This window comes from Pezoporus wallicus, unplaced genomic scaffold, assembly GCF_028554395.1.
Source record: "Pezoporus wallicus isolate ANWC-B61680 ecotype Strahan unplaced genomic scaffold, APGP_CSIRO_Pwel_v1 contig_8042, whole genome shotgun sequence".
Classification (NCBI taxonomy): Eukaryota; Metazoa; Chordata; class Aves; order Psittaciformes; family Psittacidae; genus Pezoporus; species Pezoporus wallicus.
In genome coordinates this window covers 176542-188214 of record NW_026639380.1, presented here as the reverse complement: position 1 = coordinate 188214, position 11673 = coordinate 176542, and the positions used below count along the sequence as shown (strand labels likewise).

At 41.4% G+C, this 11673-nt stretch overlaps 1 protein-coding gene across 8 annotated transcripts in view; it reads left to right on the top strand.

The window, feature by feature from the left end:
• The first annotated feature begins 864 nt into the window (after positions 1–864).
• The window catches only part of LYST (lysosomal trafficking regulator), an 82332-nt gene continuing 71523 nt past the window's right edge, over positions 865–11673 (top strand). For 7 of the 8 annotated variants that reach the window (XM_057414532.1, XM_057414536.1, XM_057414534.1 and 4 more), the window contains exon 1: positions 865–1002. The gene's annotated coding sequence lies outside the window, so the exon portion shown is untranslated. Of the gene's footprint in view, positions 1003–1794; positions 1818–11673 lie in introns of those variants that run through there. The other variant, XM_057414531.1, reaches the window with a different exon arrangement.

Sequence of the window (11673 nt, the reverse complement as noted above, 5' to 3'; positions counted from 1 at the left end):
GTTTCAATATATGGAACGTATGCTTGTTAGCATCATGGGTAACGTGCTGATGCCATGTTCACAAAAGTCAGTAAGGGCCCTGGCTGTGTGAGGTGAATTCCCGGTGAGGGTGAGAGCACTGAAATGGAGTCAGGGCATGTTACTGATTTATTTGCACACATGAACCAACTCTGACAGGGCGTCTGATCAAGTGGCATTCGGGGCAGTCCTTTCTTCCAGGCGCCTCAGTTGAGCGCCAAAGCCTGGCTCTGCAGCTCTGAGAATTTACTTGCAGCAAGGAGCACAAACTCTCCAGGTCAGATATAAGGAAGCAGCTCTTCCCTGTGAGGGTGGTGAGGCCCTGGCATAGGTTGCCCAGAGAAGCTGTGGCTGCCCCATCCCTGGCAGTGCTCAAGGCCAGGCTGGACGGGGTTTTGAGCAGCCTGGTCTAGCGGAACGTGTCCCTGCCCGTGGCAGGGGGTTAGAACTGGATGAGCTTTAAGGTCCCTCCCAACCCCAACCGTCCTATGAGTCTGTGAAACTCTCCTCTGCTTGCAAAGCCCGTCACACCCCGAGCTCTTTGTCGCGAGTCGAGCAACGGGGCACAGCGCAACTCGGGAAAGGGCTTGCAGCCACCAGGCAGCACCAGGCTCGAGCACTGGCGCCGGCGTGCGTGCTGGGAGCCAATGATGGGACACGGGCGTCACGGGCGTTTTTAACACTGGCGTTAAAGCGGGGTGAGGGGGGGGGGGTGTCTGAACCGTTACGTGCGGCGCACCCCACCCGCGCGCTGACGGGCTAGGCTGCACGCGAGCACACTGCCCGAGCCGCCGGGGGCGGTCTGGCGGAGGAGTCAGGTGGGGCGCGGGGAGGGGCGGGGCCAGGGGCGGGGCCACGGGGGCTGCGTTGCCCGGGAGACGAGGGCGGGCGGGGCTGTCCCGCCATGGGCTGCCGGGACGCTGTCAGCGGGATAAGAGCGGAGCTGGGGTTCGGGCGCGCTGGTTCTGGCGGGGCGAGGAGCGGGTAAGGGCGCGGCGGGTTTCACCGCCTCCGGCCTCGCGTTCCGGCGGCTCGGCTGGCGGCGCGGGGCCGGGTGGGAGGCAGGAGGCTCGGAGAGCACAAGCACGAAGGGGCTCCCCGCCACGGGCCGGGAGCCGCGGTGCCTGGGCCGGGGCGGGTGGACTGTCTTGTCAGCCAGCGCCGGCCACCGCGGCCGTGCGAAGATGCCTGCTGGTTGCTGCAGGGCGCTCAGAGCAGGCTGACGGCGGCGGCTGTGAGAGGCGGAAGAAGCGGCCGCTGGTGGCGCAAGCGGGGCCCTGCCCGCCCCGAGGCTCCCCGGGGCAGGGGCCTGGCCCGGCCGGGCCGCGCTGTCCGTCGGCGGCGGGGGGTGGGAGGGGAGTGCGTGCTCGGTTCCCGCATGCCTCACAGAGACTGGGGTCGGGGTTGGCCCCGTGTTTGGTAGCTTCGGTGAGGCGGTTTGCGGCCCGCAGTGTTTCTTCCTGCCTGTGACCTCTGCTTTTACAGAAAAGCAACATGTAATTCTGTGTGCGGGTGGTGTGTGTTGTGCGTTCCTTCCCGTGTTGCCGGGATGCTGCGGGCTCCGCGTCACGGCAGGCTGTGCTTTGTGATGCGTTTGTGCAGTACCGGAGCGCAAAGCTGCGCTGACAGCAAGGCGTTTGTCGAAGGCAGGAGATAGCAACTGAAGAAAAGCAGATCTGGGTTATGCAGGGAAACGCGATAATGTTGACGGCCGTGGAATGCTATAGTCGCAGCACCTGAGCCATCCTTTCCTTTTTTTAATCGATGACTGAACAGAGAAGCAATGAGAACTCTTCCAGGTAATTTCTGAGCGTGGAAAAAATGTGCGAAGTCCCTCTTGGGGGAGGGGGGGTGGGAAGAGGGAATAGAGTTGGGCGTTACTTGGTATCCCTAAATGAATTGAAGAGCTGCCTTTTACTTACCTGTAGCGTGTGAGAGAAGACGGAGTAAGCAGGTGCATCACTGAGAGAATAAAGCTTCTTGTGTAAGAGAAAGCTTAAGTAAGCTGAAGAAATTCACAGGGAGGATGACATCACCAAATATAGTGACCTAGGAGCTGGAAAAGCATCTAATGTGGTTATAAATGGGAACGGGGTAAAGAGGAAAGTGTGGATGTGAGACTTCTTAGTGTAGTAGTGCTACATGAATCGGTAAGAATCCTTATTAAGATCTAGAGAAGCTTAGAATTAGTGACACAAGACTGCATCACTAGCAATTGTACTGTTGCTTATGAGGTGCTGGGAAAACCTTTGACAGAAAAAGAAGGGACATCTGTTTTAGTCATTTATCATAATAGGGCTACACTGTGTTAAGAATTTGGGAAAATACTCTTAGTCTCCTTCCTGCTTTTAACTGCAGGCTCACACACTGGTAGTGGAAAGAAGAAAGTATCCTCTTGGATGCCTTAGAAAATCTGTGATTTAGTGCCACTGAGAGTTTCTGGTGGGTGTTTAAAATAGAGTGAAAAATTAGAATGCCTTCATATTTTGTCATAAATAAGGAAGAAAAAAAAAAATCAGCTGTTTGTAGGGTATTTTAAGTTTACTCTTTTACCTCATTGTCCTGTCGACAGAGAATCTTGCAAGCTAAGTGCAAGTAGCTTTCAATGCCTCTACTTCTAAAACCAAAGTTAATAGTAAATGAGACCTCAAGAAGCCAGTCATCACTTGGTTTGTAAGACTGCGTACAGATTTCTTAAGAGGAGCTTCTTTAATGTCACTCTCTGCTTTCCCTTTTCTCCTTCCCCCATTACATTTCTTTTTTTTTTACTGTACTCAAAGACAGCTTTCCATTCAAATGTTTAATCAATCATAAGATTTTTTTTCTGTTAGGCTAGTAATCATTTAATTAAAATTCCTCTTAAATGCTTCTTTTGCTTTTTCCTTTCCCTTAGTCCCTTGTATGTTTTACTTGTGTCTCTGCATCAGTTTTTAATGCAGTTTAAGACAAGAGAATAGACTGTCAGTGCCTTGAACAATAGTATAGGAACTGTTGGAAAGTAAGACACTTGATACATAAATATCAGGAAAGAGAAACTGCATACTGAAAACTTATTTAAAGTAAGTTGCTGCTTTTGTTTATTTCTCCTTACAGTTAAGCTCAAAGAGCATAAGCAAGTACTTGGAAATATGAACAAAACTTGAGGAAGCTATCAGTTCTGTATTTTTATTGTTAGTGATTTCTTTAATAGACTGTATTAATGTACAGTTGTACACCTTTGTAGCTTCTGCAGGGAGCTAATTTCCTTTTTACTTGAAGAATTTTGCCAATTTCATGCTAGTCTCTTTTCAAATAAGATGAAGTTGCACATAGAGGAATTCTGAAGCAAAACTGGCTTTAATACTTGTCTTGTGAGGGCAGAAGGGTACAGAGGGAACGCGGGGTGAAATGATTTGGTAAGAGGATTCTGTCAGCCCAGGAGGTGCTTGCTGTCCAGGACATGCTTGCTTGTCCTCTGCAGGTGAATTTAAGTCCTTTGGAGTGAACAGTCTTCATCAGCAAGACCTCATTAATATCTATTGATTCCTTTTTAAGGCCTTACATTTGAACAAGTCTTTTAGTGACTTGTTGAAACTGGTGCATGGCAGTGTCTTGCTTCTAGATAAAGCACTCTGTACTAGAAGTGATACTAGAATGTGTTAAAGGGAAGGGAAAGAAGAAAGTGCTGTGTGAGAACATGCTGTCTTGAGGATTTTCTTACTATAAGCTGTTGGTTCTTCATGGTTCATGTTTGCAGCCTGGAGTTACCAGGATGCTGCAGGCTCCGTATTACAGCATGCTGTGCTTTGTGATACTTTTGTGAAGAACCAGAGCACCCAGGAAGCTGAGCTCCTTGGCTTCGGTTGAAAGCATCACTGTGCTCCATGTAAAAGTATGGGAGCATGAAGTATTAAATGTGAGGTGGGAGGAGAGAGTTCCTGGTTCTGGAAACCTGTTACCTTTCTGCTTTCCAAAGAGAAAATTGGGAAAGTGAAATATCAGAGGGAATTACTGTCAGGTAATGCCAGTGCAAAGCTTTATTGGAAGTATTAAAACTGATATTAACTTCATCCAGTTTTATTTCAGCAAATGTCTAACTGCGTCTCTAGTATTGTGGAGGCATTTACTGAAGATCTGTGAAGAATTTTTTGGGGGGGGCAATAAATGGCAAAGAGCATCAAACAAGGTCTGTTAACCTCAGTAAGCAACTGATTTGGTTAAATTTTATTGTAGTAACTGAAAGATGAGTAACAAGTAACAACAACAGCAGTCTGAAGAGATGAATAGTTATCACTATTAAGATCAATAATTCTTAATTCTGGAAAAGTGAATTGGTAAGGAAAATATTTAAGACTTCAGGATATATTCCTGATAGTTAATAATTGTATTGCAGCAACTGATGGAACTCCAACTTTGTTATACTTTCATTATAGTGTTTCAAAAGTTTAATTTTGCCCAGTTTTGTTTCAGTAATTTGACACTGGAATAGTCCTAAAATTAACTCAAAAGTGCAACTCTTTCACCATCCTGTTATCTTTCCGTTGGAAGGCAAGGGTTTAACAAACCTATTTTCCAAGAATTCAGAGCAAAAATTCTTATGACTTGCTGTAGAGAAAAGAAAACAAAAGCCCCAATACGTAGGACTTTGTGTGCTACCTGAGTTATGTATTTATCTTTGTATTGCTTGCAACTTTCAATTTTGAAGGGATATTTGAGTCGCTGAAGAGTGTGCGGTTTCTTTCTTGATTTTTATGTTTCAATTAACAAAAGATTAAAGGAAAGCAGAATTTCCTTTATGTCTGGATATATAGATGAAATGCTGTGTGGGGTCTTTTCAACTCCAGAAATTACTCCTAATTAATCTGTAACTATTTTTGGAAGTCTAAATTATTCCAATTACAATGTCAATTTGATTATTGGAGTCCTGCTAAATGCTTGGCACTTGCAGAAAAATTGTGTTATGTTTGGTTACTGGAAATACTGCTTGGATGTGTAAGTGGCCTTCACCTAGCACACTTCATCCATCTCCTGAGTCTTGTTTGTGTGTGCATGTGTGATAGACATTTAGTTTGGGGACTTTTTAAGCATAGTTTGGTTATCTTGTGCGTTGTTGAATTGATGTATTAAGGGTTTTCTACAGTGGTTCAAAATTTTCTTAAATATTTTTCTATCTAGTAGTAGGTATACTGTGAAACTTTATGCTCTAAGTCATTATTACGTGAAATTAAGTATAATTATTGATTATAGTTTCTCTATACTGCTTGACTTGAATGCTGTTTAAACTTTGAGAATAAAATTAAAATCCTAGCTGTTCCTTGTTTGTACTCCCACTGGAGGAAAGCTACCTGAAGTGAGATGTTACATGACTAATTTTGCCTGTAGCTTTCTTGGTTGATGACTGGGTCTTCTGGGGGATGGTCAGTGCCAGAGGGGTCAGCACAGCTAGAATGAATACTTCTTTTCTGCGAAGTCTGGGGGAAGCACAGGCTCTGCTTCCCTAAAGTGACCGAAGCTCTTTGTACTTAGCTAAGAAGCTGTCAGACTGAGCTTGGCAAGGATAACTGCGTATGAAACTCTCAGATTTTTAGGTAAAAACATACCTGTTTTAATACCACCTGCATTGCTGCCTGCTGTCTTGTCTGCATTTGATTACTTGTAGAAATCACTTTTGATTGCTTGTAAAACTGACCAGTTTTAAAGTCCCAGAAGCAGAGTTAGTTGTCATCGTGTTAACTCTGATCATTGGCCTTCCTCTCATTTAATTACTTTTAGTGGGCACTTTGAACACAATACTAAGATTTTACTTTATAGTTTTAATCCTCTAACAGCTAAGCTTTCAGTTTCAGTAACAGCCTTTGCTCATTCACATCCCTTCAGCAGAAATGCTTCAAGGTGCTGCTCAACTTCATTTTGCCTCTTTCATGTATCTGAGTATTGGTACAATCAAAACTTATAATCTTCTAAATTGCAGAAAGTTTCTATGGTCATGATTTATGAAAAGGTTTCTATGATCATTGAGTGGTACATCTGTTGTTTAAAATAATCTCCAGGTAGACTCAGTGTATGCATGCTTGTAGTGTGGTCACAATTACAGTGATTTTGCCAGTTGTACTGGAGGCCACGCTATCTGCCGCGCTGCAGGTTAATGTAAGATGGCATTCACAAAGTCTGCATGGTCTGTGCAGGCTTGCTGCTGGAGAGGCCCTGAACTTCTGACTGACCTTCTGTTGTAGCCTGCAGCTTTCCTTTCACTCCACAGAGTCTGTGGAGGTTATTGATCTCCAGATTTAGTTATTAGTCATTGCTACGCAAGCATGGCTGTTGAGGCTTGGTCTGTAGTCTGTTCGTGGGATAAATATCAAAAGCTAAGGTTGAAAGAATGTTTAGGACTATTACCTATATATATTTTAATTTGGAGAAGAACATGTTAGCAGTCTGTGAGTAGTGTTCAGAAAAAGGCTCACTTGGGAGCTATGCTGTTTCAGCCTTTTCCCTGCTGAATTATTTTACAAATCTTCATCCTTCACACAGTTTATTTTCTGCATAGATTCTGTCTTGTGGTGGAATATTTGTTGATTCCTTTCTCTAGTATTATGTGTTTCTTTTAGATGTTGTCCTCTGGAACTCCAGATAAGATCTGGAACAGATCCTTGTCTTCAACTCTACTAGCAAAGCTTGCTTTAACATTTTCATGCTGTTGGTAATACCATGGTATTCTTCAGTGTGTTATAGCTGGTCTCCATGATCGCAAATGTATTTGTTTCTAACATATTTAATGTTGCAATGATTATCTTTGAAGGCCCCCAGCTTTCCCCATGCCTCATCTAAGGAATGTTTATTCTCTGTGCCTGCATGCATTGGTCTGAAGTATGGGAGTTTTAAATGAACTGGATTCAATGTGGTTAACTGTATTATAGTTACTGATTTTAGATAGTATAAGATCACAAGCTAAATATAAACTTGATTAGTGTATGTACAGGCTCAGTGCATTACTTGAGTGTGTAGGTGGTTGGTTGAGAGCTTTCATTAGTGCTGTACATTTTATCTTGTAGATGAATCATCTTTCATCTTTAGCTTCATTTCAGACTCAAATGCTTTCACAGGTGTTTTGTATTGTTTGATGACTAAATAAAATTTCATGTTACTTGAGAAGCTGTCCCCAAGCATTTTTGTAACATGCAGCTAGCCTGTGTGATTCTTTGCCATTAACTCTGTCTCAATGATATTTCATACAGACTCAAAAGGAGGAAATTGTTGGTAATCTGCTAACTTGTAAAGGGGATACAGATCTTTATAGCTCAAGGCAGAACTTGATAACCTTCTGAATTTTAGCAAGAACAGCCTTCCTGTCACTGATCGCTTAATCTCTGGTGCTACTTTCTTAGCATATAGTTGATACTACATTGCACTGTTCCGTTATGTCAGCTTGCATTTGTTGTCATTGCAGTGAACACTTCTTGAAACTGCACCAAAGACTCCTATACACCTTATTCTAAAACTCTTTTTCCAAATAAGAGTCAGATATGTCAAGTAGGTATTATGTGGAAAATCTAGGATGACATGGAACTAAAATGTGTTATTTTTTTTGCCAACACATTTTTCCCTTCCCCTTTCTTAGATGTTGGTACATGTAGTCAAAAATTTTGATAGTGTGTTATACAAGTAGTCAGGTGTCATTTAATTCTAGTTCCCCAAGGTAAGAGTACTTTCCAAGAAGTATATATTAAGCACAAATGGGGTTTGGTGGTGCTATTTGTGTCGATTTTCACAAATTCATTTTTAAAGCATCCTGAAATTATAGCAACAGAATGATCTACTTGTAAAAGCCCTGTCATGAGGTAATTTTTTTGCAAGTAGACTTAAATGAAGAACAAATCATGTGAATACTTCACAATCCGGTAGGACAAGAACTTGTAGATTAAGTTAATGTTGATGAAATGCTGTTAGTATTTCACTGCTGTAAATGTCTCAGTAGCTTATGATGTACTAAAAGCTGCATCAGAAGATCATTGGTTTGACTTTAATGAGATATTCTTAAAACTCACTCTCATTAGAAAGCAGACCAATGAACAAAGTACAGTTGCTATACAGAATTATGTTAGGGATTTCATTTAAGACATGCACAGCTGTTGTCCATGTTCCAAAGTATTACATTGTTGATGTGGTGTGACTGAGCACAACTAACACTGAAGAGAAATTAGGATGAGAGGGGGTTGTTAACCCTCTCAATCTCTAAAGCTTGCTAGGATGGAGTAACATGTAGGTTGGCTTCTACCATACTCTAGTGTGTGTGTGTGTATGTGTGTGTATATATATATATGCACAGCTGTGCATTCTCTCCCCAGATTGTGAGGCCTTGGTAGGCTAGGGCTGTTGTTGAGATCCTAAGTTTTGCCTGTAGCTTTGTGATGGTAGAATATTCATTATAATCATAATGATTATGGCTTTAACCTTTGGAATTACAGACCTTTAAAGCATCATACAAAACTGCGTATGCCCAACTTTATTTTTAGATCTCTGGTGCATTGCTTATATGTGGAAAAGTCTGCAGTTAGTTTGTGTGTGAACTGGCTTCCTTTTTGGGTGCTCAGACCTTTAATCACTTGATCTTTTCTTGCTAAGTTATCTTACAGTTTTGGTAGCCCCTCTTTGGTCAACCTTTGAGCACAGTTTATTATATCTTAATGTTCTTGACTTTGTTTCCAGTCACCTGTGTGCTGATACTAGTTACAGTTTTTCTATAGTCAGTGGCAGCTAATAAATTAGAAACTTGCTGGTTTGAGATGATAGCCTCCAGTGCCATTGTAGGACAAGCTTATGTGCTTCACGGCCATTAGTACATTTTGCATTTAAGGAACAGACATCTTTGTCAGATACACAGACTAATGAAATGACGGTATACAGTGGAAACACTGGAGATGTAAATCAGAGTTCATTTAATGGACGTCATGTCTTAAAATCACACTTCGGAAACTGTTAAACAGGAAAACACAGTTGTGGGTAAACGAGGTGTTCTGGGGTTTTTTTGTTGTTTTTTTTTAATCTGTAAAAACATTGCATACATATTAATCTGTTGTGCCTTTGAGTTGAGCTTCTGTCATTCATTCAGAGCTGTTACTAATAATTATGCTAGAGAAAAGCAAGATTCTAGAAACAGGCTGGGGAGAGCATGACTTAAATACTTATGGATCAGAATATATCCAAGGATACAGATCAAACTCCAGCACATACATTTTAGGTTAACTTTGCAAAAATAAACTGGCCAAGTTTGGGAAGTGTGGTCTGGAAGAAACTTTGTGCCCAAAGAAATTACCCATGTGCTTCATTTCTAATTGTTAAAAAACAAGAGGCCTGAAAGTACACGGCAAATGATTTGGGGTTAAGGAAGAGTTTGGATTTCTTCTTCACTGATATTCAGGGAGGTGCACCACAGGTCTGGGTGTTGATCAAAAGAATGACATCCTTGAAACTGTTTGAGTTGACCTGCTTGTACATGTAATGCCACTTTGTGTATCTCTAGGTGCCTGTAACCTTGGGTGTGTTTTCTAATTATGAGTTTGATGACTTGTTTGTAGATATCTGACTGGTATTTTGGAAAGTGCCTCTTTCTTTAATGTTTTAAATCTAGCATAGTATTTGTATGATCTTTTACTTCCTTGGCATTCTTATTCTACAACAGGAATGGTTAGTTTAGCCATCCATGTCACAGTGTTTCCTGACTATATGCAATATGAAAATGAGGGGTTTTACTACTTTAAAGGCTTTTATTTTCAGAAAGCATAGATAATGTAATTCCTTAAAATTCTTCCCCACCCTCCCCCAGTGGAAGATACAATATTTTCACATCCACTTAGAGACAGAAATTTTCTAATTCTTAGATTGTATAAGCACTGAGCTTCATGGACTAAATTTTGTTTTAATTACCCAGGCAGCAGAACACAAGTAGACTGCATACTTACAGGAGGATTAAAATACTTTAGTATTGCAAGGCAAGCATCCCACATAGGTGAGGTGGAAGTTAAATATACTTCTGATCTTACATAGAAGTAATATTAGTAAGATCATGTATGTACAAACACCTGCATGCACAGCAACACCATTGCTATGAAGATCTTAACATGTCTTTCAGTGTTCATTAAAGTAATGCTTGTTTACCATCTTGTGAACTTGACACCCTTTTCCCTTGGTTAGCTAAAGGGATATTGCATGTGCTATTTATCCAGAAGTACTAAGCATTTTTATTTTTCACCTTTTTATTCTGGGGAGAGAGATTCTGAGTAACTTATTTGGATGTCATACTCATCTAATGAATTACACAGAAGACTAAAAGCTAGCTACTGAAGGCCTTGATAAAATAAAGGATTTTTTCAGAAGTAGAACTGCACTCTTATGAGAAGTTCTGTACGTTAAGAGGTTTCTTTGCATGTGCAACCTAATGACTGGAGCAACACTGCCTTAGTATGTTTTAATAAGATGTCTGCTTCTGTAACTCCAAATAGTTAATAATAGGAGAGAGAAGGTGGTTGGAAATTGAGTAAGTATGAGCTCTTTTGTGGAGCTGGAGTGTTGTCTGGTGTCTCTGTTTTGCAAAAGAACCAAACATGAAGTGTCGTGGTTTTGCTGTTGTTTGCTCATGTTTTTTAATATCAGAGTTGTTGGATGGTTAGCAAATGTTCTCTGCCTTTTATAAGCTAGCTTTTGGCTGATTGCCTTGTGCTGTAAAACAAGGCATCAAAGCATCTCAAGTATCTCAAGTTTTCTGTTGATGCTCTGCTTGAATTGCAGGTTCCTGTTTTCTTCAAAGGCTTGTGTGTTGCTCCCGCTGTGTAACCTATTTTGGCAATGTCAGCTGTGTATTTGTTTGTAGCCTGCTTAAAGTTTTGAATGATACCAAAAAGAAAATGAAGTGTGCTGATCTCGGCAACATGATAGTTTGAAGCTTTGCTTGCATTTCACCACTAAGTACAGACCTGAAGGCTGCACTATAGGGTATGCTCCAGGCCATGCTGGAGTCATATTCCTATTGCACACTCACGTGCTCTAATTTCTTTTTCTTCAGTTTGCGCAGAGAAATGAATCATATTGTTCCCTTATTGTTAACAAATTTCTTTAAATTTGGTGTCAGCTACTGACAATGTAAACTCTGTTTCTGTAATAAACCTGGCAATTGGTGCTACAATTACAAAAGCCTATTATGGAGTGTCTTAGTGTTAGTAATGTGCTGATGTTCTTCATTATGCCTGTTGTCCTCTGCTGACAGAAGCTTGAGCTTAAACTGAGAGTTTAACCCCAAAGTAAATCTGAACAAAATAACTTATATAATCATATTAATGTTAAAATCATTGAAGAGGTCACACACATGTTCTCCAGAGCATAAATGTGAAGTACAAGCAGTGAGTCTGGGGCAAGTACTTTTAAAATAGAATTAATACTGTAGAAAGTAAATGTAGTGTTTATTGGTCAGTGATGACTCATATGTACATATACTTTATTCTAGAGAATGGGTAAAAGAGCTACAAGCCTTTGAACTGGAGGCCAGAAATAACTAGATTGACAGTGGCTTATAGAAAGTATGTTTTGCAAAGTATTAATGCCTACTACAAATGCAACTTCATTGTACTTTGTACTCAAAAGGACTTGCAGCCATGCCATGTGTGGCTAGTGTTTGTCTCATCT